Below are 21,294 nucleotides of genomic sequence, written 5' to 3' on the forward strand. Positions count from 1 at the left end.
GACCTCATTCGAATCTCTAAACAGTCTGGGGAACCGATATTTTAAAGACTCAGGGAAGCACACTGTCAGTCGGTGTAGTTCACTGGGCTGACGGGCAGATGAGCCAGCTGTGTGTGTGTGTGTGTGAGAGAGAGAGAAAGTGAGATAGTCCAGGGAGGGATGCCGTTGCTGGAGTCTGGGACAGTCGGGAAGGTGAGAACTGGGTCTGCCAGACCCCTCCCTGGGCTAAAATGAACGCAGCTACCCGGGAAAAATGATTTTTCCACTCTCACAGTGGAAAATGGGGGGCCAGTGACACATTGGCATGGCCTACCAGAAAGAGCATGGGCCCGGGAATCGGAAGGACGTGGGTCCTAAATGCCGGCTCTGTCACTTGTCCGCTGGGTGTGACCTTCGGCAAGCCACCTCACTTCTCTGTGCCTCAGCTTATCTGTAAAATGGGGGCGGAGACCGAGAGCCCCACATGGGACAGGGACTGTATCCAACTCGATTTGCTTGTGTCCACCTCAGCACTTAGTACGGTACTTGATATATAGAGAGCGCTAAACAAATATCATTATTATTGGCCTTTTTGACCATGTTCACAGGCATGGAGAGGAGTTCACTGGCGATAACATCATCTGGGAATTCGAGGACTAACCCACTACATACATACATACATACATACATACATATACACACACCCCCCTCCCCACTCCCCCCTGCCCCCAGGGGGAAGAGCAATGGGCCTGGGAATCAGAGGATCTGATTCTGATCTGTCGCGTGACTCTGGATGTCACTCGGTTTCTGGGTGCCCCAGTTTTCTCCTCTGTAAAATGGGGATAAAACGCTTGTCCTCCCTCCTGCTTATATTACAAGCCCCATGTGGCTAGTGCTGTGGATGTGGTCGGCGCTTAATGAAAGCCATTCTTCTTATTATTACAGCTTAGTGATGGTGCTGGTCCTTCGGTGAGCCAGTCTGAGGCAAAGATGGATGGAAGGCATTTTCCCTTTCCCTTCGCAAAGAACAGGTGAGTGGCAAGAGCACGGGTTTGGTAGTCCGAGGACGTGGGTTCTAATCCCGGCTCCGCCATTTGTCTGCTGTGTGTCACCTTGGGCAACTCACTTCACTTCTCCGTGCCTCCGATCCCTCATCTGTAAAATGGGGATAAAGACTGTGAGCCCCATGTGGGACAAGGACTGTGTCTGACTTGATTACCTTGTGGCTACCTCAGCACTTGGGCCAGTGCTTAGCACCTAGTAAGCTCTTAACAAATACCACAAGAATTACACGAGGGGAGCTGGCTGCAGCTGAAGACATCTGTTAAAATGCTGGGAAAGTAGAAGCTGCTGGGTCAGACTTGGCACTTCCGGGCCAGTCAGTCAGTCAATAGTATTTATTGAGTGCTTACCGTGTACAGAGCACTGTACTAAGCACTTGGGAGAGTACAATACAACAAAATAAAGGACATTCTCTGTCCACAACGAGCTTACAGTCTAGATGGGGAGACAGACATTAATATAAAGAGATGAATGACAGATCCGGACGTAAGTGCTGTGGGGTTGCGGGGTGGGGGATGAATAAAGGGAGCAAGTCAGGTCGATGCAGAAGGGAGTTGAAGAAAGGGAAAAGAGGGTTTCGACAGAGAAAGCCTCTTGGAGGAGATATGCCTTCAATAAGGCCTTGAAGGGGGAGAGAGTGATTGTCTGCCGGATATGAGCAGGGATGACAATCCAGGCCAGAGGCAGGATGTGGGCGAGAGGTCAGTGGCAAGAGAGATGAGATCGAGACATTTATTGAGCACTTAACGTTTGCAGAACACTGTACTGTCGGCTTGGGAGAGTACAGTAGAACAATATAACAGACTCAATCCCTGCCCACCAACAAGCTTGCAGTCTAAAGCAGTGAGAGATCTGAGACGACCACCTCCTCGCGTCTGTGCCCGGCTGCTTCGGCCGCGGACAGGGTCCAACTGTTAGAGAAGCTGCACCTGCCTGTTATTTCCTTCTCTTCGGGTTTGTCCTCCCCCAGGCCTTTGAGATCTTGAGCCTGCCGTGGACCCCCGGACTATGTCTCATGCCAGGTGCTCGTGCTTTTCCTCAGCATCTGGGAGCCACCGGGGATTGGTTGATTTGCCTGGACGGGCGAGGCGAGCTTGAGCCAAATGGGGAAAGGGAAGCCACGGTGGAACAAGGTGTCGATTCCAACCCTATCAACTCGACTACCAGCAAAGCGCTGCTAGACAGACCCTCCCCCCGGGCCTTGCCACCACCCGCCACTCTCATCACATAACAAGTCTCACTTTACAGCCATCTGGGCCGGGGACAATATCATTCAAACTATTTCTGCTAAAAAGTCTCCCATTAATCGAGCCATCTCCGTTCATCTTTTTTTGCGTTCGTTTCAATATTTTGAAATTCGATGCGAGTTGGGCTTCTGACCAAATGTGATGGTGGCGTTTTCGATCCCCTCCAAGGATTTTTCCTTTCAAGTAGGTAGCCTGTAATGGCAGAAAATAAAATGGAGTGATTTTACAGAGAATGGATTTTTTCATGAATAAATTGATATGAGCTAGTACATTCAATGTGGAAAATTCGCTCTTTGATACGTTAAATTTAGGACCCTCTTAAGCCATGACTTTCCTGCACTCTCTTTGAATGATGAAGACTTTATTTCTGAAATTTGTCTGGGGAATTTTATAGACTGGGAAGACCTTATTTCTTTTTATATGGTATCCTGGGAATCCGACTCCATTGTTATTTCCGGGCAGGGTTGAATTTTCTATACTTTGTTTCATTAAGGATTTCTGGAGCAGGATGGGTTCGGTGATTATGACAAGTGGGCTTGCAAACGTGTATCCAGGTGGTAACTGAAACAAACATGTTTCCACCGGGGCCTCCTGCGATTGAGGATGTTGAACCATTTTAGGTGGTCCTTCTCAACCGCCTAGAGAAGCGGCGTGGCTCAGTGGATAGAGCGCAGGCCTAGGAGTCACAAGGAAGTGGGTTCTATTCCCAGCTCTGTCACTCTGCTGTGTGACTTTGGGCAAGTTACCTGTGCTTCAGTTTCCTCCTCTGTAAAATGGAGATTTAGACCGTGAGCCCTATGTGGGACAGGGACTCTGTCCAATCCGATTATCTCCTAACAATCAATAGTATTTATTGAGCGCTTACTGCGTACGGGGCACTGTACTAAGACCTGGGGAGAATATCAGCGTTACGGAGTGTTAGACACGTTCTCTGCACCTGGTTCATAGTAAGTGCTTAACAAACACCATGAAAACAAGACAGTGAAGAAAGAACGGCCTTCGTAGAGAAATTGGGTCAGAACAGGAGCCATTTTTGGCTGACACCTAGAACTTTCTTGCTGATTATGATCATTCACACCTCCCTGAAGCAGCTATGCCTGCAGTCCTCTGACTACAGAACCACATTCCACCATGTCAGCTCCAGCAGCCAAGCACTTGCCAAAATATTCTGATCTGTCTTTCTCTAGCTGTTTTTTTTTTCCTTTTCAATATATAGTAAATCAGTGGAGCCTTCCTCTCCCAAATGGATGGCCTGGCTTACTGAGCTATAACAAAGCCCAGTTAAACGTTCTGCTTTAGAACACCCAATATTTTCCCACATTAATTTTAGGTAGATACCAAAGGCACTTTTGTACAAACGTGATGGGTTAGGGAGCCCCAGATCACAAAGCAGGCAAGTGGTGGAGCAAGGGTTAGAACCCAGGTCCTCTGAATCCCAGGCCCGGGCTTTGTTCACTCGGACATATTGCTTCTCACACTGCTTGAGACTCCAGAGGGAGAAGATCGATCCGGCACCGGGGAAAGGGCCTTATGGTGCAGGGTGCTTAGGAGAATACAATACAACAGAATTGGAAAGTATATTCACTGCCCAAAAAGAGCTTAAATGGAAGTTTAAATCCCTTCTGCAGCAGACTAAATGCAAGGAAGCATGGTCCACAGAAACGATGGTCTTTGAGCGTCTCCCCACTTTAGGCACAATCGTCCTCAGTGAGAAATGGCCACATTTTAGCGGTGTTTTTAAGTGCTTACTGTTTGCACTGTTCTAAATGCTGAGGTGGTCACGAGTTGATCGGGGAAGCCACGGTCCCCGTCCACCTGTGGCTCACAGTCTCGGTAATCAATCAATCAATCAGAATTTAATGAGCACTGACTGTACTAAGGGCTAAGTAGGAGGGAGAACAGGTATTGAATCCCCATTTTGTAGAGTTGAGGAAACGGAGGCCCAGAGAAGTGATGTGACTTGCCCAGGGTCTCACAGCTGGCAAGGGGCAGAGTTTGGGATTAGAACCCAGGTTCTCTGACTCCCAGGCCTGTGCTCTTTCCAGTAGGCCACGCTGCTTCCCTGTCCCTTATGTTCTAAATGCCGTCGAGGTAGAGCTATGACACCCCACATTTGAGAAGCAGCGTGGCTCAGTGGAAAGAGCACGGGCTTTGGAGTCAGAGGTCATGGGTTCGAATCCCGGCTCTGCCACTTGTCGGCTGTGTGACTGTGGGCGAGTCACTTCACTTCTCTGCGCCTCAGTCACCTCATCTGTAAAATGGGGATTCAGACTGTGAGCCCCACGTGGGACAACCTGATTCCCCTGTGTCTACTCCAGGTCTACTCTGCACATAGTAAGCGCTTAACAAATACCAGCATCATTATTATTATTATTATTTCCGTGAGGGGGAGAATTGTGTTGTTTAGAAGGTGAGTGGAAGAATGTCCTCCTCCTCTGCCCCCTCTGGAAAACAGTGCCAGTGAAACCAGGTTTGGATAAAATTTGAAGGAGAAAGGGGTGGTCTTCACGAGTGAAGGCAGCTGAGAGGTCTAGGAGGATTAGGATGGAGAAAAGGCTGATAGATTTGATGAGAAGATGATCACTGCTTACCTTGGAGAGGACTGTTTCTAAGGAGTGAAGGGGCGGAAGCCAGATTGGAGGGGATCAAGCAAGGAGAATCGGAGAAGAGAAAGTGGACACTGCAGGAGACAGCAGCTTTCTCAGAGTTTTGAAAGGAGTGGTAGGAGGGTGAGAACTGGAGGGAGCTATGGGGTCAAGGGAGAGGGTTCTTTTAGGCTAGGGGCCACATAAGCATGTTTGAAATCAGTGGGGAAGGAGCTGTTGGAAACGAACCACTGAAGATGACAGTCAAGGAGGGAAGAAGGACGGGGAGGGGGAGTGTTTTAGAAATGTATGAAGGAAGGGGGTGGGAAGAGCAGGTGGAGGGAGTAGATTTAGAGAAGAGATGAGAGATCTCTTCGGGAGTTACCGACGGGAATTTAAGGAGAGTTGAAGAGGGTGGAGAAGGAGGGGGAGGTTGGAGAGAAGCAGGGGAGATTTAAGGGAGATAACCCCTGATGGTTTCACTTTTGTCGATGAGGCGTGTGTCCAGGTTATTAGGGAAAAGAGGTGGTGGGGTCGAGGGACAGGAGGTTTGAGGGGAGAGTTGTTAAATGTCTAATGATAATAATGATGATGGCATTTGTTAAGCGCTTGTTATGTGCAAAGCACTGTTCTAAGCGCTGGGGAGGATACAAGGTGATCAGGTTGTCCCATGTGAGGCTCACAGTCTTCACGGTGACAGATGGGGGTCACTGAGGCACAGAGAAGTTAAGTAACCTGTCCAAAGTCACACAGCTGACAAGTGGCTGAGCTGGGATTCGGACCCATGACCTCTGACTCCCAAGCACGGGCTCTTTCCACTGAGCCACGCTGCTTCTACGAGCTGATGGGGGCAAGTGGGTATGGGAGTGAATTAGGAAGGAGAAGTACTACTTCTGTGACTAATAATAATCATAATGCTATTTGTTAAGCGCTTACTGTGTGCCAAGCGCTGTTCTAAATGCTGGGGTAGATACAAAGCAATTAGGTTGAACATGAGGCTCACAGTCTTAATCCCCATTTTGCAGATGAGGTAAGTGAGACACAGAGAAGTTGTGACTTGCCCAGAGTCACACGGCTGACAAGTGGTGGAGCTGGGATTAGAACTCACAACCTCTAAGTCCCAAGCCTGGGATCTGGCCACTAAGCCACGCTGCTTCTCATAACAGTAATAATTGTGGTATTTGTTAAGCGCTTACTATGTGCCCTGTTCTAGGTGCTGGAGTAAATACAATATAATTAGGTTGGACGCGGTTCCTGTCCCACAGAGGGCTCACAGTCTTCATCCCCGTTTTACAGATGAGGAAACTGAGGCCCAGAGCAGTGAAGCGACTCGCCCAAGGTCACAGAGCAGACGAATGGCCGAGTCGGGATAAGAACCCATGACCTTCAGATTCCCAGGCCCGTGCTCTAGTCGCTAGGCCACGCCGCTCCTACCGTTGTAGTGTTGTTGTCGGGCAGAAGAGAGGGCCAAATTGAAATGGGTGAGAAGAATTTAAGGGGGACAAAGTCAGAGAGATGTCTGGATTTCCTCCAGCGCTCCACAGATTGGGCACAGGAGCAGAGGCAGTAGACCATGGGATACAAGATACAAGATCGGCAGAGGGACGGGGGAGCAAGAGAGTCGGGTTCAGTGGAGAGGGTGATGTTGAGGGTGTTGATTTGCGCATCGAGAGACAGAAATTTGGGTATGGAGACCAAATGGGATAGGCCGACTAGGATAGCGAAGGGGATCAAAAGAACGGAGGTCTCCGGGGGGGGACAGGACAGATCTGTGGAGACTGGAGGTATGGGAAAGATCGCAGTTGCGGAGGTCGTGGTCTGGTAGAGGCATTTCAGAGTCGGTGCGGGTAGAGATGGTACAGTGACCGACCAATATAAGATCAGGTGAGTGGTCAAGATGGTGAGTGCGTGAGATGGGGTGGAGCAGGACATCGTGGGGGAGAGGGAGAAGAGATGGACAGTAGAAGGATTGTAGAGACCACTGATAACTCTGTGCAAACCCTAGCATTCTCAGGAGAGGGAGGCAGAGCTAATAAGAAGAAGAAGAAGAATTTTGGTATTTGTTAAGCACTTATTATGCACCAGACACTGTTGTAAGTGTTGTGATAGAAAATCAGTTTAGACACAATCCCTGTCCCACATGGTTCTCACATAGGAGGGAGGATGATTTATTCCTAACTTTACATCTGAGGAAACTGAGGCACAGAAGCTTTAGATGGCTTGCCCCAGGTCACACAGCGGACAAGTGGCGAGGGCGGGATTAGAACGCAGGCCCTCTCTCCCGGGGCTTGTGCTCTCTTCACTAGGCTGTACTGCTTCTCTTATTCATTTGAGGAATAAATGAAAAGCCACAAAGTTCTCTTGCTGCCCAGTGTATTTTCTGGTTTTCAGAGTGCCCATTTAAGTGAGGCTAACACAGACCTGAGAGAACAGAGATGGATTTCTTTCTTCGGAGAAGAATCTGCTCACCGGGTAGCTTGGCTAAGTTTATTACTGCAGCCATTTAGTGCTAACCCTGTAATTATCTGGCTAGGTGATGGATGGGCATAATTGCGACTTGGAGACGGCAGAATGTGTACAGTATGTACTCCCAACAGAAAGCAGTTACTTCTGTGGGCGGACAATAAAGTACATGGGTTGGTTTTCTTTTATGGACTCTCGAGTGATTTAGCACCATTTGCAAATCAGTGCCATTGTGAGCCGAAGGTGCGTTTCAGCAAGAAATCATCGCGGGAGCCTAAAAGCGCGTTCCCACCCACCCCTACTCTACCCATTCTTTCCATCTGGTGCACTTAAGCGGCAGTTGTGAAGCAGCATGACCTAGCGGAAAGAGCCCAGGCCTGGGAGTCTGAGGACCTGGGTTCTAGACCCATCTTTGCCAATTACCTGCTCTGTGACCCTGGGCAAGTCACTTCACTGGGCCACAGTTCCCTCATCTGTAAAATGGGGATTCAAAATCTGTTTCTCCCTTCTACTTAGGCTGTGAGCCCCATCTGGGACCTGATTATCTTACATCTCCCGCGGTGCTTATTGTAGTGCTTAACAATTCATTCAGTAGTATTTATTGAGCGCTTACTATGTGCAGAGCACTGTACTAAGCGCTTGGAATGGACAACTCGGCAACAGACAGAGACAGTCCCTGCCCTTTGACGGGCTCACGGTCTAATCGGGGGAGACGGACAGACGGGAACGATGGCGATAAATAGAGTCGAGGGGAAGAACGTCTCATTAAACAATGGCAAATGAATAGAATCGGGGTGATGTACATCTCATTAAACGAAATAAATAGGGTGATGAAGATACGTACAGTTGAGCGGACGAGTACAGTGCTGAGGGGAGCGGAAGGGAGGGGGGGAGAAGAGGGGAGAGGTGAAGGAGGGGTAGAGGGAGCAGAGGGAAAAGGGGAGCTCAGTCTGGGAAGGCCTCTTGGAGGAGGTGAGCTTTAGATCGTAAGGGCTTCACAATCACCACAGTTATCATTATCTTCGTCATCATTATTATTATTGCTATTATTATTATTTTAAATGACATATACAGATACATATTCCTAAACTCACACCTGTATAAAAACAGATCGACAGGTGGTTAAATGAGAGAGATTATAAGCTGGCCCTCTAGACCGTAAGCTCCTTGTGGACAAGGAATGTGTCCACCAACTCTGTGACACTGTACTCTCCCAAGCGCTTAACGTAGTGCTCTGCACACAGCAGGTGATCCGTAAATACGATTGATTGATGGATAAATAGAGATGTCATAGAGCGATAGACGGATCCCTGCAGTGGGCCCAGCAAAAAAACAATCAACTCTGGGAATCAGGGTTGTAGCCCCAGCCCTGCCGGTAGAGGAAGGCTCCGTTACTGACCAACCCCGAGGGCATTCTTTTTTCCGTTTTTTTTTTTTTTTCCTAAATACTATCTGGTAAACTCTTACTATGTGCCAGGCACTGTACTAAGCGCTGGGGTACAAGCTAATCAAATTGGACACAGTTGGAGCCCCGGTTCCACGTGGGGCTCATAGTCTCAATCCTCATTACAGAGATGAGGTGACTGCGCCTCAGAGAAGTGAAGTGATTTGCCCAAGGTCATGCAGCAGACAAGTGGCAGAGCCAGGATCAGAACCCAGGTCTTTCTGACTGCCAGGCCTGTGCAGTAACCACTAGGCAACACTGCTTCTTTATTAGTAACAATAATAATGATGATGGTATTTGTAAGAGCTTACTATGTACAAAGCACTGTTCTAAGCGCTGGGGTACATACAAGGTAATCAGGTTGTCCCACATGGGGCTCACAGTCTTCATCCCCATTTTACAGAGAAGGTGACTGAGGCACAGAGAAGTTAAGTGGCTTGTCCGAGGTCACCCAGCAGACGAGTGGCAGAGGCGGAATTAGAACCCACATCCTCTGACTCCCAAGCCCGGGCTCTTTCCATTAAGCCACACTCAGTAGGGTTTCTATAGCACAGCTGGACAGTGTGGGCGTTGACTGTAAACTCACTGTGGGCAGGGACTGTGTTTCTCAACTCTGTTTTACTGTTCTCTCCCGACCACTCAAAGAGCACGGGCTTGGGAGTCAGAGGTCATGGGTTCGAATCCCGGCTCGGCCACTCGTCAGCTGTGTGACTGGGGGCAAGTCATTTCACTTCTCTGTGCCTCAGTTATCTCATCTGTAAAATGGGGATCGACCGTGAGCCCCACGGGGGACAACCTGATGACCCTGTATCCACCCCAGCGCTTTGAACAGTGCTCTGCACATAGTAAGCGCTTACCAAATACCAACATTATTATTAACCACTCAGTACAGTGCTCTGTTCACTAAGGTTTCAATAAATACTATCGACTGAAGGCCACAGTAGTTTCCAACGCAACTAGGGCAGGCCCTCCAGTTTGTTTTTTCCGGCCATTCAGTCGAAAGATCAGTCGGTGGTATTTACCGAACGCCTACCGTGCGCAGAGCGCTGTCCTGAGCTCTCGGGAGAGCAAAGCACAACCGAGTCGGTCGACACGATCCCTGTCCACAGAGAGCTCAACGGCGTCGAAGACGGTGGGATTGGGATGGGTTTGAGATGCCCTGAGATTCTCACCCATTTCTGTCGGGATCAGCAGGGTACTCAGTGAGTCGACTAATTAGGGTTAATGGGCCGCAGGGTCCGGCTGTGGAGATGAATGTCTCTGAGAACCTTCGACCGGTCACAATCAGTGGCATTTAACGAGCGCTTACCGTGCACGGAGCACTTGGGGGAGTTCAGCACAACGGAGTCGATCGACACGGTCCCTGCCTACGTCTTCCTCGCAGCGGCGTCTCTGATCCTTTGCGGGTGTCTAAAAACGCACCACAGGAATCCATTTTCTGCCTGTGGCAGTCTGCTCCCGGTGGGGACTTCGACATTTTGAGGAAATCAAAACAGCTTCGGGTGAGCCGGGTATTTCAAAGGCGGCCTTTAGAGTGGAGAATCTGTTCTCATCCCGCCTGAGGTGAGTCTCGAACACCCCGTTCGGATTAGAAAACCAGTCAACCCCTACAACCCCCCACCTCTGTCTCACCGGGGGCACTGGAGAACTCGGGCTGCGAATGAAAGATTCGTAATCGTCGGAAAGGACTGCACCTGGGCCCGTGCAAACAGCAATCCGCGATCTTCGGCCGTGCTTCTGTTGGTTGATAGACTGGAAATCCTATGTGGAGATGCAGTCATCAGCACACTGAATTTCTGAGCAACCGAAATGTCAACCGGATGTATAGCTGTAGTACTTCAGAATCCAACTGTGATGTTAATGGAATGCCATCTTTTCTCCTCTCAATTTGCTCCTTTATTGATTTTTAGCCTCCGCTTTTTTTAAGTCAAATTAGTGTTTATGAATGGTGTTAGATGGCCCTCCTCTCTCCCCGGAACAGCGGCAGCGACGGTGACATTCTCTGTAGTCTCATCACCGTTTGGAAGGCACAGATAAGGCGCCATTTCTAAGGGGGAGGTTCTCATTCTTGACTCCACGGGGAGAACTGTTTCAGGTGAAAATTCGGATGGTGGACACCCCTCTGGATATCTGGATGGTTAGTTTAATCCCGGCTCTTCTTGGTCTACTTCCCTTGAGCTAAAACGTCTCTGTGCCTCATTTTCCTCATCTGTAAAATGGGGATTAAATAAGGTTCTTCCTCCCCTTTAGACCGTAAACCCCATGGGAGATAGGAACTGTGACCGATCTGACTGTAATGTTTCTGCACCGGTGCTTAGCACAGTTCTGGATACATAGTAAATGCTTAATAAATGCCACAAAGTAAGCACTTAACAAATGTTATTATTATTATCATTATTGATCATACTAACCAATCTGAGAAGCCAAATCGATGGAGAGCATGGGCAATGAATAATTATTATTTCTGAATTTATTCCTGGTTTTCATCGCAGCTAATCGCAGCGGAAAGAGCACGGGCTTTGGAGTCGGGGCTCATGAGTTCGAATCCCAGCTCTGCCACTTGTCAGCTGTGTGACTGTGGGCGAGTCACTTAACTTCTCTGTGCCTCAGTTCCCTCATCTGTAAAATGGGGATTAAGACTGTGAGCCCCACGTGGGACAACCTGATTCCCCTGTGTCTACCCCAGCGCTTAGAACAGTGCTCTGCACATAGTAAGCGCTTAACAAATACCAACATTATTATTATTAATCTTTCTTGCATCCTTTACACAAGAGTGGCAAAGGATAGGTGAAGGGTGGCAGGAATTATGATAACAGGTCCTTCGTTCAAGGACGTTATTACAACTTCTTGCTGACAATTTGGGAACAAAAGGGGAAACCGCTGTTTTATTCCTTCCAGATTCAAGAGGAGAAAACCTGGGTTCCTCTTATAATAATGTTGGTATTTGTTAATTGCTTACGAGGTGCAGAGCACTGTTCTAAGCGCTGGGGTAGATACAGGGTCATCAGGTTGTCCCACGTGAGGCTCCCAGTTAACCCCCATTTTACAGATGAGGTAACTGAGGCACAGAGAAGTGAAGTGACTTGCCCACAGTCACATCTATTCCCAGTGAAAGCCTTTCATTGAATTTCGAGACCAGAATGAAAATTACCGAGTTTCAGGCTTATCGAAGAGCAAAACGCCAAGTTTTCACCACTGCAGCACTGACTCATAGAGTCTTGTCCAGACATCTTACTCGGCTACCTCGTTGCTCTCTTAAGTGGAAGAAGGAACTTTTCACCGATGAATACCGACAAGACAGATGTAACAGAGTAGCCAGTCTTTTCATCTGTGGCGAACAGTCCTAAAGGCTGTGGGTACATCTAAAAATGACAGGACGTCCACTGGATTTGGAGTTTGCTAGCCATGTTTCATCTTCCCCAACCTCCAGTCAAGTTCCAGGCTCTCAATTTATTTTCAACCACATCACCTTGAGATGAACGAGTGCTTCACGGTCCGGTGTGCACCAAAATAGTAAGTGAGGTCTCATCGTGAAAAGCAGTATAAAACAAATATAAAAGAAAGTAATGGGGATGGTCAGCCAATTGAGGTGGGATCCTAAGAGAAAATCCACTTGGCTTTCTTTGGATTTGGTTTTCATGGTGAGTTGTTTGTGGGAGAACACAGTGAGAAGCGGCATGGTCTAGTGGATAGAGCGCAGGCCAGGAAATCTGAGGCCCTGGGTTCTAATCCCTGCTCAGCCACTTGCCTGATGGATGACCCTGGGCAAGTCACTTAACTTCTCTAGGCCTCAGTTCTTTCCTCTGTAAAAAGGGGATTCATTACCTGCTTTTTCACCTACTTAAACTGTAAGGTTGTTATGGGCAGGGAATGTGTCTGCTGATTCTGTTGTATTGAACTCTCCCACGTGCTCGGTACAGTGCTCTGCACATAGTAAGTGCGCAATAAATACCATTGATTGGTTGATTGATTAGACAGTGAGTGAGTCCCAAGTGGGACGGAGCCCGTACCTGATTCCCAAATACTCTATTCGGGCACTTAGTGTGCTGCCTGGTACAGAGTAAGTGCTTAATAAATGCCACGATGATTACTATCACAGTGTATTTGCTGGAACCAAATGGTTGATTTTGCTCAAGGCAGTAGGAGGCAGGGAAGGGAAGAGGGAGTGCTCATAGGCCAGAGAAAATGGCATTGTGAAGGAAGTAAAGCCATCGCAAGGTTTAGAGGCTTGAAAAGATATTTTGGAAAAAGAACCAAAGAGGAGAAGAAGCGGAGAAGTAAAAGACAGATGATCAAAAGGGGCAACAGAGAAGAGACAGTGGTTAGAGCCCAGGCCTGAGAGTCAGAAATCGCTCGACTTCTCTGGGCCTGTTACCTCATCTGTAAAACGGGGATTAAGACTGTGAGCCCCAAATGGGACGGGGATTGATTAACTTGTATCTACCCCAGAGCTTAGAACAGTGCTGGACGCATAGAAGAGCTTAATAAATACCAATATGGGCCTGGGAGTCAGAAGGTCATGGGTTCTAATCCCAGCTCCTCCTCGTGTCTCCTGTGTGACCTTAGGCAGGTCACTTCACTTCTCTGTGCCTCAGTTGCCTCCTCTGTACAATGGGGAAGAAGACCGTGAGTCCTGTGCGGGATAGGGACCGTGTCCAACCCAATTTACTTGTATCCGCCCCAGTACTTAGTACGGTGCCTGGCACACAGTAAGCACTTAACAAATACCGTAATTGTTATTGTTGTTATCATTACTATTAACAAATACCACATTACTATTGCTGTTCACTTCGCCCAATCTCTCTCGAATCGACTTATTTTTTCAGCCTGCCCAACTTCCCGGGGTAACAGATCCCCCGTATGCCTTCCGTTCACTGTGGGAAGAAAACCTTCCTTTTGCTTATTTTGGGTCTACCACCTTCGTGCTCTGGGGGAGCGGGTGAGAGTTCTCCCTCGTCCTGGAGTCGTGAGAAATGAAACAGAACAGAGGGGCACAACTCTGTAATGATAACTATAAGACTCAGAGAGTCGGAGGACCCACGCGGGATGCCCGATGACAAGAAGTGGAATGGAGGAGAATGGGAGACAACCTGGCTCTCTTTCTCAGCCACAGGGGGTGTCTCCATTCACAACCAGGATCATCTAAATGTGACATTTCGGGTGTGATTTCAGAGAGAGGGAACAAGGGTCGGAAATTTATTTCCCAGCCGAGCCCCCCCGGTATGTCTTCAATCTGAAAGCAGAGTCGACATGCCCACTTCGGTTTGAGGGGGAGTTTGATTCCCATTCGTGTACTATCGTGAAAAGGTCGGGATTTCCTGTCCTGTTGGATGTGTGCGTTTCCATGGCGACCGGGCCACTCCATCCCGCCCCACAGTTAAAATGAGGTCGTTGAGTGGAGTAGATAGTAGGGCTGCTGAAGCGACACAATTGTCACATCCTGGGAGCTGAAATCAGAGGAGGTGGTTCTGAACTTCATAATTCTCCTGCGGAGATGGATGGACGTCATCCGTTTCTAAAATTCTGGGGCAATCAATTCCCACTCTCTAATTGACAACGCATTCGGTGACTTGGTTGAAAAATAACCAAGTGGGAGGGTGAATGTGAGGAACATTTACAAATATGGGGAGGCTCTACATGCCAAGATGAGAAAGACTTGTTAAAAAAACAGAAATAAATTTAAACACAATATCATTTAGGCCGCCTACCAATAGCCACGGCCCAAACGGGAGGTGAGACCATTCCTGACAGGAGAAGCACAGTGTGATGTATTGAAATGAGTAACGCTAGGCCCCAGAAGGGAAGGGGTTAGATCCCACCCATGTTCCTCCATGGGAGGGGGAAGAGGTGGGACATGGAATTGAAAACTCCCACTACCATGTGCGGTCGGGAGGATGAGGGATTTAATACCGTTGAATTCATAGTGAAGTGAGCGGGGAAAATGTGTGCTCAAGATGTGTGATTACCTCTTGCCCACCAGTGGCTCAAAGATTTCGTTCTGTTTGGTTCCTCTGCACAGGTCAATTGCCTGACCGCCCTCCCCCCCCCCCGGACCCTAGACTTTCCTTTCTACGATCATGTCATGCGCCATCGACGTCCGTTAAGTGAAACCCATTCAGACTGTACGAGTCCTATTAAGAAAATACCGATTCTTTTCTTCGGATTTCATTATATATTTCTAAGTGGAATATTCATTTTAATCATAGTCTATTATCCTGACAGGGAGAAAAAGGGGCGAACAGGAATGCTAGAGCATAACCCGACTATTAAACATTTAATATAGGCACTTTGTTAATTTTCAGAGAACACCATAAAAAGTGCGTAAAATTTCCCCTTCAATCAGGAACACATATTGCCATCTGTTAGGTCATCGTTCTTTGAGTGGACTCCAAGGATTTAAATAAGGAGTCTCACCAGTTGCCGAAGGGATAGAAGGTTGGGTTCGAGAAGGATATAGAACAGGGACATTGATGAAAGGAATATTAATAATTGTGGTATTTGTTAAGCACTCACTCTGTGCCAAGCACTGTGCTAAGCACTGAGGTAGGGACAAGATAATCACGTCCCGTCATCACTATCTGACAGGAAGCTCACAGTCTAATTAGGAGGGAGAGCCTGGGGTAGTTACAAGGGAATCAGGTTGGATACGGTCCCCGACCCACGTGGGGCTCACAGCCTTAATCCCCATTTTACAGATGAGGAAACCGAGGCACATAGACGTTATTGATTCGTCAAAAGCCAACGGGTGGGCAAGTAGCAGAGCTGGGATTAGAACCGAGATCCTCTGACTCCCAGGCCCGGCCTCTTTTCACGAATCCGTGGTGCTCTGGCTTCAGGCCAATGACTAAAGTGTTCTGTGCCAACCAGTCGGGAAGGTGACTCTAAAAATTCTCCTTCTCTTTCCTATTATTATTTGAAAAACATAAAACCTTGTCAGGTAAAATTTATACAATGTTTCAGGCGCTGGGAGGATGGAGCAGTAGAATAAATTATGTACTGGTTCACCCAGCAGTTATTTTTGTGACAAGTTTAAAGATTATGATATATTGATACTTCTCTCTTATAATTCCTTTCAGCCCTGGGGTGTCAATCTAAATCAATCTTTATTATGTCTCCTTCAGACCCTACCACAACTACAATAAATCCCCGTTAGCAGCACAATTTTGCCGCATGGAGAAAACAGTCATAATCCAATTTTCACCCCAAAAGACTCTCCGGTCCTATCAAAATGATGTGATTAATTTTAGCCCAGACCATTATTAAAAAGTACCCGATGAAAACCTTTCAGTTTGGTTATCATTTCACCGACTGTGTCATTCGTTTCTTAGACAGATAAAAGGCGTCATCAGATTCCCACCCACGAACCCCCGGATTTCAGTGGCGGTTTAGGAGAGGCACGAACGACACGGAGTTTCCTCACGGTTCAGGAAGCTAATGCTGAGATTCAACCCGGTTCCCCGAAGCGTGCGGCCACACCTGCTCCAGCCAAACCTCCGCCTCTGCATTTAAACACACGTTTTCAGAGGTTAGAGTCAAGTCGTTTCTTTGCTCCGAGACACGTTTGACCTACTAGGTCTCTCACCCTGACCCTGACGTAAAACTGGGACAAATTTAAGCACTCAATCAGCTCCCCTGTTTCTACTTCTTCTTGCTGATCTCCTACTTCAGCCCACTTTGCCCCTCTAGTGCCGGCTTATTCACTGTGCCCCGATCTCATCTATCCCGCCACTGATCCTTTTCCCACGTTCATTCGTTCATTCGATAGTATTTATTGAGCGCTTACTATGTGCAGAGCACTGGACTAAGCGCTTGGAATGTACAAATCGGTAACAGATAGAGACAGTCCCTGCCCTTCGACGGGCTTACGTTTCTAATCCCACATCCTCCCTCTGGGCTGGAACTCCCTACCCCGCCATATATGTCAGACCACCATTGTACCCCCCCTTTGCCCCGAAAATTGGAAGCGTCTCTCCCATCTTTTGACTGCAAATCAACTACTTTATTTTAAGCTAAATTCTCCTAGACTAATAGGCCTCGATCCTATAATATTTTAGTTAACAGCCAAACGCTTTAACCAGCAAGTTTTAGTCTACTTTTCCCGCCTTAAAAACGGGAGGTGGGCAAAACCCCGGCACTTCTGCAGATGCTTTTTCGACTTTGCAACTCAACGTGATTACACTTCGGGGCCTGGCAAAAGGGGAGCATTCCCCGTCTTTAGATTTACAGTCTAATGCTTTAACTCAGCCATTTTACCTATGTGCATTAACCGCTGTCTATCTTCAACTAATCACAGATATCGGAACCTATTTGGTGCGTGAGGCCCCCCCCCTTCGAAGCCTTATTAAGGTCACATCTCCTTCAAGAGGCCTTCCCCAATTAAGCTCTCTTTTCCCCAATTCCAACGCCTTCTCCCTTCTGCGTTGCCTGTGCACTTTAAGCACTTTTTTCACCGTATTTGTCAAGCGCTTACTATGTGCCAGGCACCGTTCTAAGCTCTGGGGTAGATACAAGCTGATCAGGTTGGACACAGTTCATATCCCGCATGGGGCTCACAGTCTTAATCCCCATTTTACAGACGAGGGAACTCAGGCACAGACAAGTTAAGTGTCTTGCCCAAGGTCACACAGCAGACAAGTGGCAGAGGAGGGATTAGAAATCAGATCCTTCTGACTCCCAGGCCTGTGCTCTATCCACTGCTTCTCATTTGATATTCACCCCACCCTCAGCCCCATCGGACTTATGTTTAAATCCGTAATGAATTTATGTCTGTCTCCCTCTCTAGATTGTAAACTCCTCGTGGGCAGGGAACGGGTCTACCAACTCTGTTGGGTTGCCGTATTGTACTCAGGGTTCTAATCCCGGCCCCGTCACTTCCCCGCTGTGTGACTTCGGGAAAGTCACTGAACTTCTCTGTGCCTCAGTTTCCTCATCTGTAAAATGGGGATTCAATACCTGCTCTCCCTCCTACTTAGACTGTGAGCCCCACGGGGGACGGGGATGACGTGACCCGATCGTCTTGTCTCTGCCTCACTGCTTAGTGTAGTTAGCGCTCAACAAATACCAACAAGTGCTATCATCTCTCTCAGCCCGGTGCCTGTTCAATATCCTTCATAAGCTCATAATTTTCAAATAATAATAGGAGAGAGACGGAACAGTTTGCATCAGATTTGGGGATACTGGGGATACGTTCCTAACTTACTGACGCAGAATAGTCTGGCTACTACCCTGGAACCAGATAAGGCATGGACCTGCGAGTCAGAAGGATCTGTGTTCCAATTCTGCCTCTTCCACTTGTCTGCTCTGTGACCTCGGGCAAGTCACTTCACTTCTCTGTGCCTCAGTTACCTCATCTACAAAATGGGGATTAAGACTGTGAGCCCCAGGAAGGACATGAACTGTGTCCAATCTGATTAGAGAAGCAGCATGGCTCAGTGGAAAGAGCAAGGGCTTGGGAGTCAGAGGTCATGGGTTCGAATCCCATCTCTGCCACTTGTCAGCTGTGTGACTGTGGGCAGGTCACTTAACTTCTCTGTGCCGCAGTTACCTCATCTGTAAAATGGGAATGAAGACTGTGAGCCTCACGTGGGACAACCTGATGACCCTGTATCTCCCCGAGTGCTTAGAAGAGTGCTCTGCATATAGTAAGTGCTTAACAAATACCAACATTATTATTATTATTATTATTGTTAGTTTGTATCTACCTCACGTTTGGAACAGTGCCTGGCACATAGTAATCACTTAATAAATACCCTAATAAAATTATCTGTGCCTCAGCTTCCTCATATATAGAATGAGGATTAAACAACTGGAGCTTTTAGACCGTGAGCCCCTTGTTGATCAGGGATTGTTTTCAAGCTGATTATCTTGTATCTATCCCAGTGTTTGACACATAAGAAGCACTTAGAAAGTACTACCATTACTATGATGATAATTACGACTTATGAAGCAATCAACTTAATTTAATGGACTCATATAGGGATGTGGGATGAAGACAGGGCAGAAAGATGCCAAATATTAGCCACATTAGCGATTGCCAAAACTGGTTGAGATATTTTCCAACACAGTTCTGCTTTATTGGTCAGCAAGGCCGTATTTACTTTCAACATAATTTTAAGGACCCCTTTAGACACGAACGGTATTAGCGGGATGTTCGCTTTTCAATTTGTCAGAGAGTACATTCCAGCACGGGATAAGTTTACCGGTGGTTGAAAACCTTATCTCTGTCCCACACAGTCTCCACATCGAACGGCGATACTTACCAGCCTCTCCTGAATCCAGTAACTGATTAAAGTCCCGGGAAGGGAGCCCCTCAGTTGAGTCGATGCTCCACATCTGAGGGAAACTTATCTCACTCGCACCAGATCTTTACACTAGGCAGACAGACTTCCTTCTGGAAGATGGAATCAGAGGGTTAAGCAAAGTCAGAGTGAAGCAGAGATAAGACTCTTCTCCCTTCTTGTTCTTGGTAGAGGATTAGTCTTCGAGGATAGGTATAACCTGACAGGCTTAGTGTAACAGCTGTCGAGTTTCAGTGGCTGTCTCTTGCTTACTGATCTTTCTGATAATGTAGCCCATTTCTTCTGTCAATAGCAAAATAGAATCAGATATCACTTAAGAATAAGCCTCTGAGCAAATATGTCATAGAAAGAAGGTAAGTAGGGCCAATCCTGTAGCCCACTGGAAATATAGATTCTGGCAGGGACCCGATGCGATTTCTGAATCTGGACTGATGGGGGAGAGGTGATCCTTTCGGAGAAGCGATGGTTGATTCCACCTACGAAGTCTGGCTGCAACATTCTCATTCACTGTGGTGAATCGGAGGGATAAAGCATCCAGGCCATTTAAAACTCACTGATATTTCGAAGCACACCTTCAGATTGTTGAAGAGGGGATTAACCGGATTTTTTGGCTAAATGGAAGGAGTACAGTGAAACTAATAATAGTAATTGTGGCTTTTGTTAAGTCGTTTGCTATGTGCCAGGCACTGTTCTAAATGCCAGGGCAGATACAAAGTAGCGAGGTTGGACACAGTCCGTGTCCCACATGGGGCACACAGTCTTAATCCCCATTTTACAGATGAAGGAACAGAGGCACAAAGAAGTGAAGTGACTTGCCTAAGGTCACACAGCAGACAAGCGGAGGACCTTAGAGTAGAACCCAGGTCCTTCTAACTCCTGGGCCCATGCTTTATCCACTGGGCCACACTGAAAATGCCTTAGGACCTGTGAAAGGTTCTCTGTCATCGTCTGTAAATACGATGGTTATATGGTATTTGGCCTTTGATGTCGAGAGAATTGAGAGAGAATTGGATTGGTGTCTACATTTGTGGCTTAGCCACAATGTCCGTCCATTTGGAAAGATTCACAGGAGGTTCAAAATGGTCAAAGTACAATTGAAGGACCCTGACGATATGGGTGACTCTTAATTTAGGGTTTCAATCCCTTAAACTAGGGCAATAGAGTGGACTCCACACCATTTGTGTCAGTTTCTTATTGTATTGTACTCTCCCAAGTGCTTAGTACAGTCCCTTGCAACACAGAAAGTGTTCAGTAAATGCAACTGATCGATCGATTAATAGGTATACTAATTATTTCTGTCACCAGGCCTCTACGTAATGGCACACATAATGACGGCTATATCGTGTTAAAAACTTGGTTTCTCATGAAATTTTCTTCAGGTATCAAATCCAAGATGACAGAGCATTTATTTAAATGTACCCCCAAGTCTGGAGCACAAAGGCAGAAGTGATAGTTTCATTTCAAGATAAACATTATCCTTGATACCTAGTGCCTAGAGTTCCTGTTGTTCAATAGGTCAGTAAGAGGCCATCACGGTGGTTTAAAGTAGAAATTGTGCCCAGGTGCCTAGAAGTAATTTCAAAAAGAAAAAAGCTGGTTCTGAGGATGAAGACAGGTGACCCTGCAGATCTTCCAAATTATCACCCGGTGACTTCATAAAGAGAATTTTAACAGAGTTGGATAAAGGTACATCACAAAGAGGCTTGAATTGTGTCTGAGTAAATGAGGCAGGTCTGGTCAAGATAACCCATCCCTCTCACCAGTGAGCAGAAAACTCCACAAAATACCCAATTCCATTCGTGTTCGTCCAATACAGGAAAACATTTTGAGGCAACGGAATGCATTGCTGATTTCAGTGGGCTCAACAAAACTGGAATTGACTCGATCCAGACGGATTTCTTCGAGGTGATGAGCTGCGATTGCATCATGAAAATCTTGATGTTTAACCGCCCAGGCTATAGTAACCCCTTGCTGAGGAGCAGGGCAGAATGACACAATCTCCCAAAGCCATTTACAACCAAATAGAGGTAGCGAGTCAGCAAACTCAGCCAGGAAAAGAAAATTGGCACTGAGGGTGGGTCACTGACACCTCAACTGCAAATTATGGAGAGGAAAAACATAACAAGTACAGTTATGCTCTGCCGTTTGTCTGCTGTGTGAACTTGGACAAGTCATTTCACTTCTCTGTAAGCCCGAGTTAAGACTGTGAGCCCCAA

General features: G+C 47.3%; 2 long non-coding RNA genes across 3 annotated transcripts in view; one reads left to right on the forward strand and one right to left on the reverse strand.

Annotated features, from left to right (window-relative positions):
- The window catches only part of LOC114814200, a 32,790-nt gene extending 16,505 nt beyond the window's left edge, over positions 1-16,285 (forward strand). For both annotated transcript variants that reach the window (XR_003761947.2, XR_005660317.1), the window contains 2 exons: positions 925-1,010; positions 16,109-16,285. This is a non-coding gene — a long non-coding RNA (uncharacterized LOC114814200). The remainder of the gene's footprint in view (positions 1-924; positions 1,011-16,108) is intronic.
- On the reverse strand, positions 16,067-20,674 carry LOC114814201. Its single transcript, XR_003761948.1, has 3 exons — positions 20,564-20,674; positions 19,040-19,170; positions 16,067-16,279 (listed from the first exon to the last, which is right to left on the reverse strand). It is a non-coding gene; the product is annotated as an uncharacterized LOC114814201 (long non-coding RNA).
- Positions 20,675-21,294: the final 620 nt, after the last annotated feature.

Source organism: Ornithorhynchus anatinus, chromosome 9 (genome assembly GCF_004115215.2).
Source record: "Ornithorhynchus anatinus isolate Pmale09 chromosome 9, mOrnAna1.pri.v4, whole genome shotgun sequence".
Classification (NCBI taxonomy): domain Eukaryota; kingdom Metazoa; phylum Chordata; class Mammalia; order Monotremata; family Ornithorhynchidae; genus Ornithorhynchus; species Ornithorhynchus anatinus.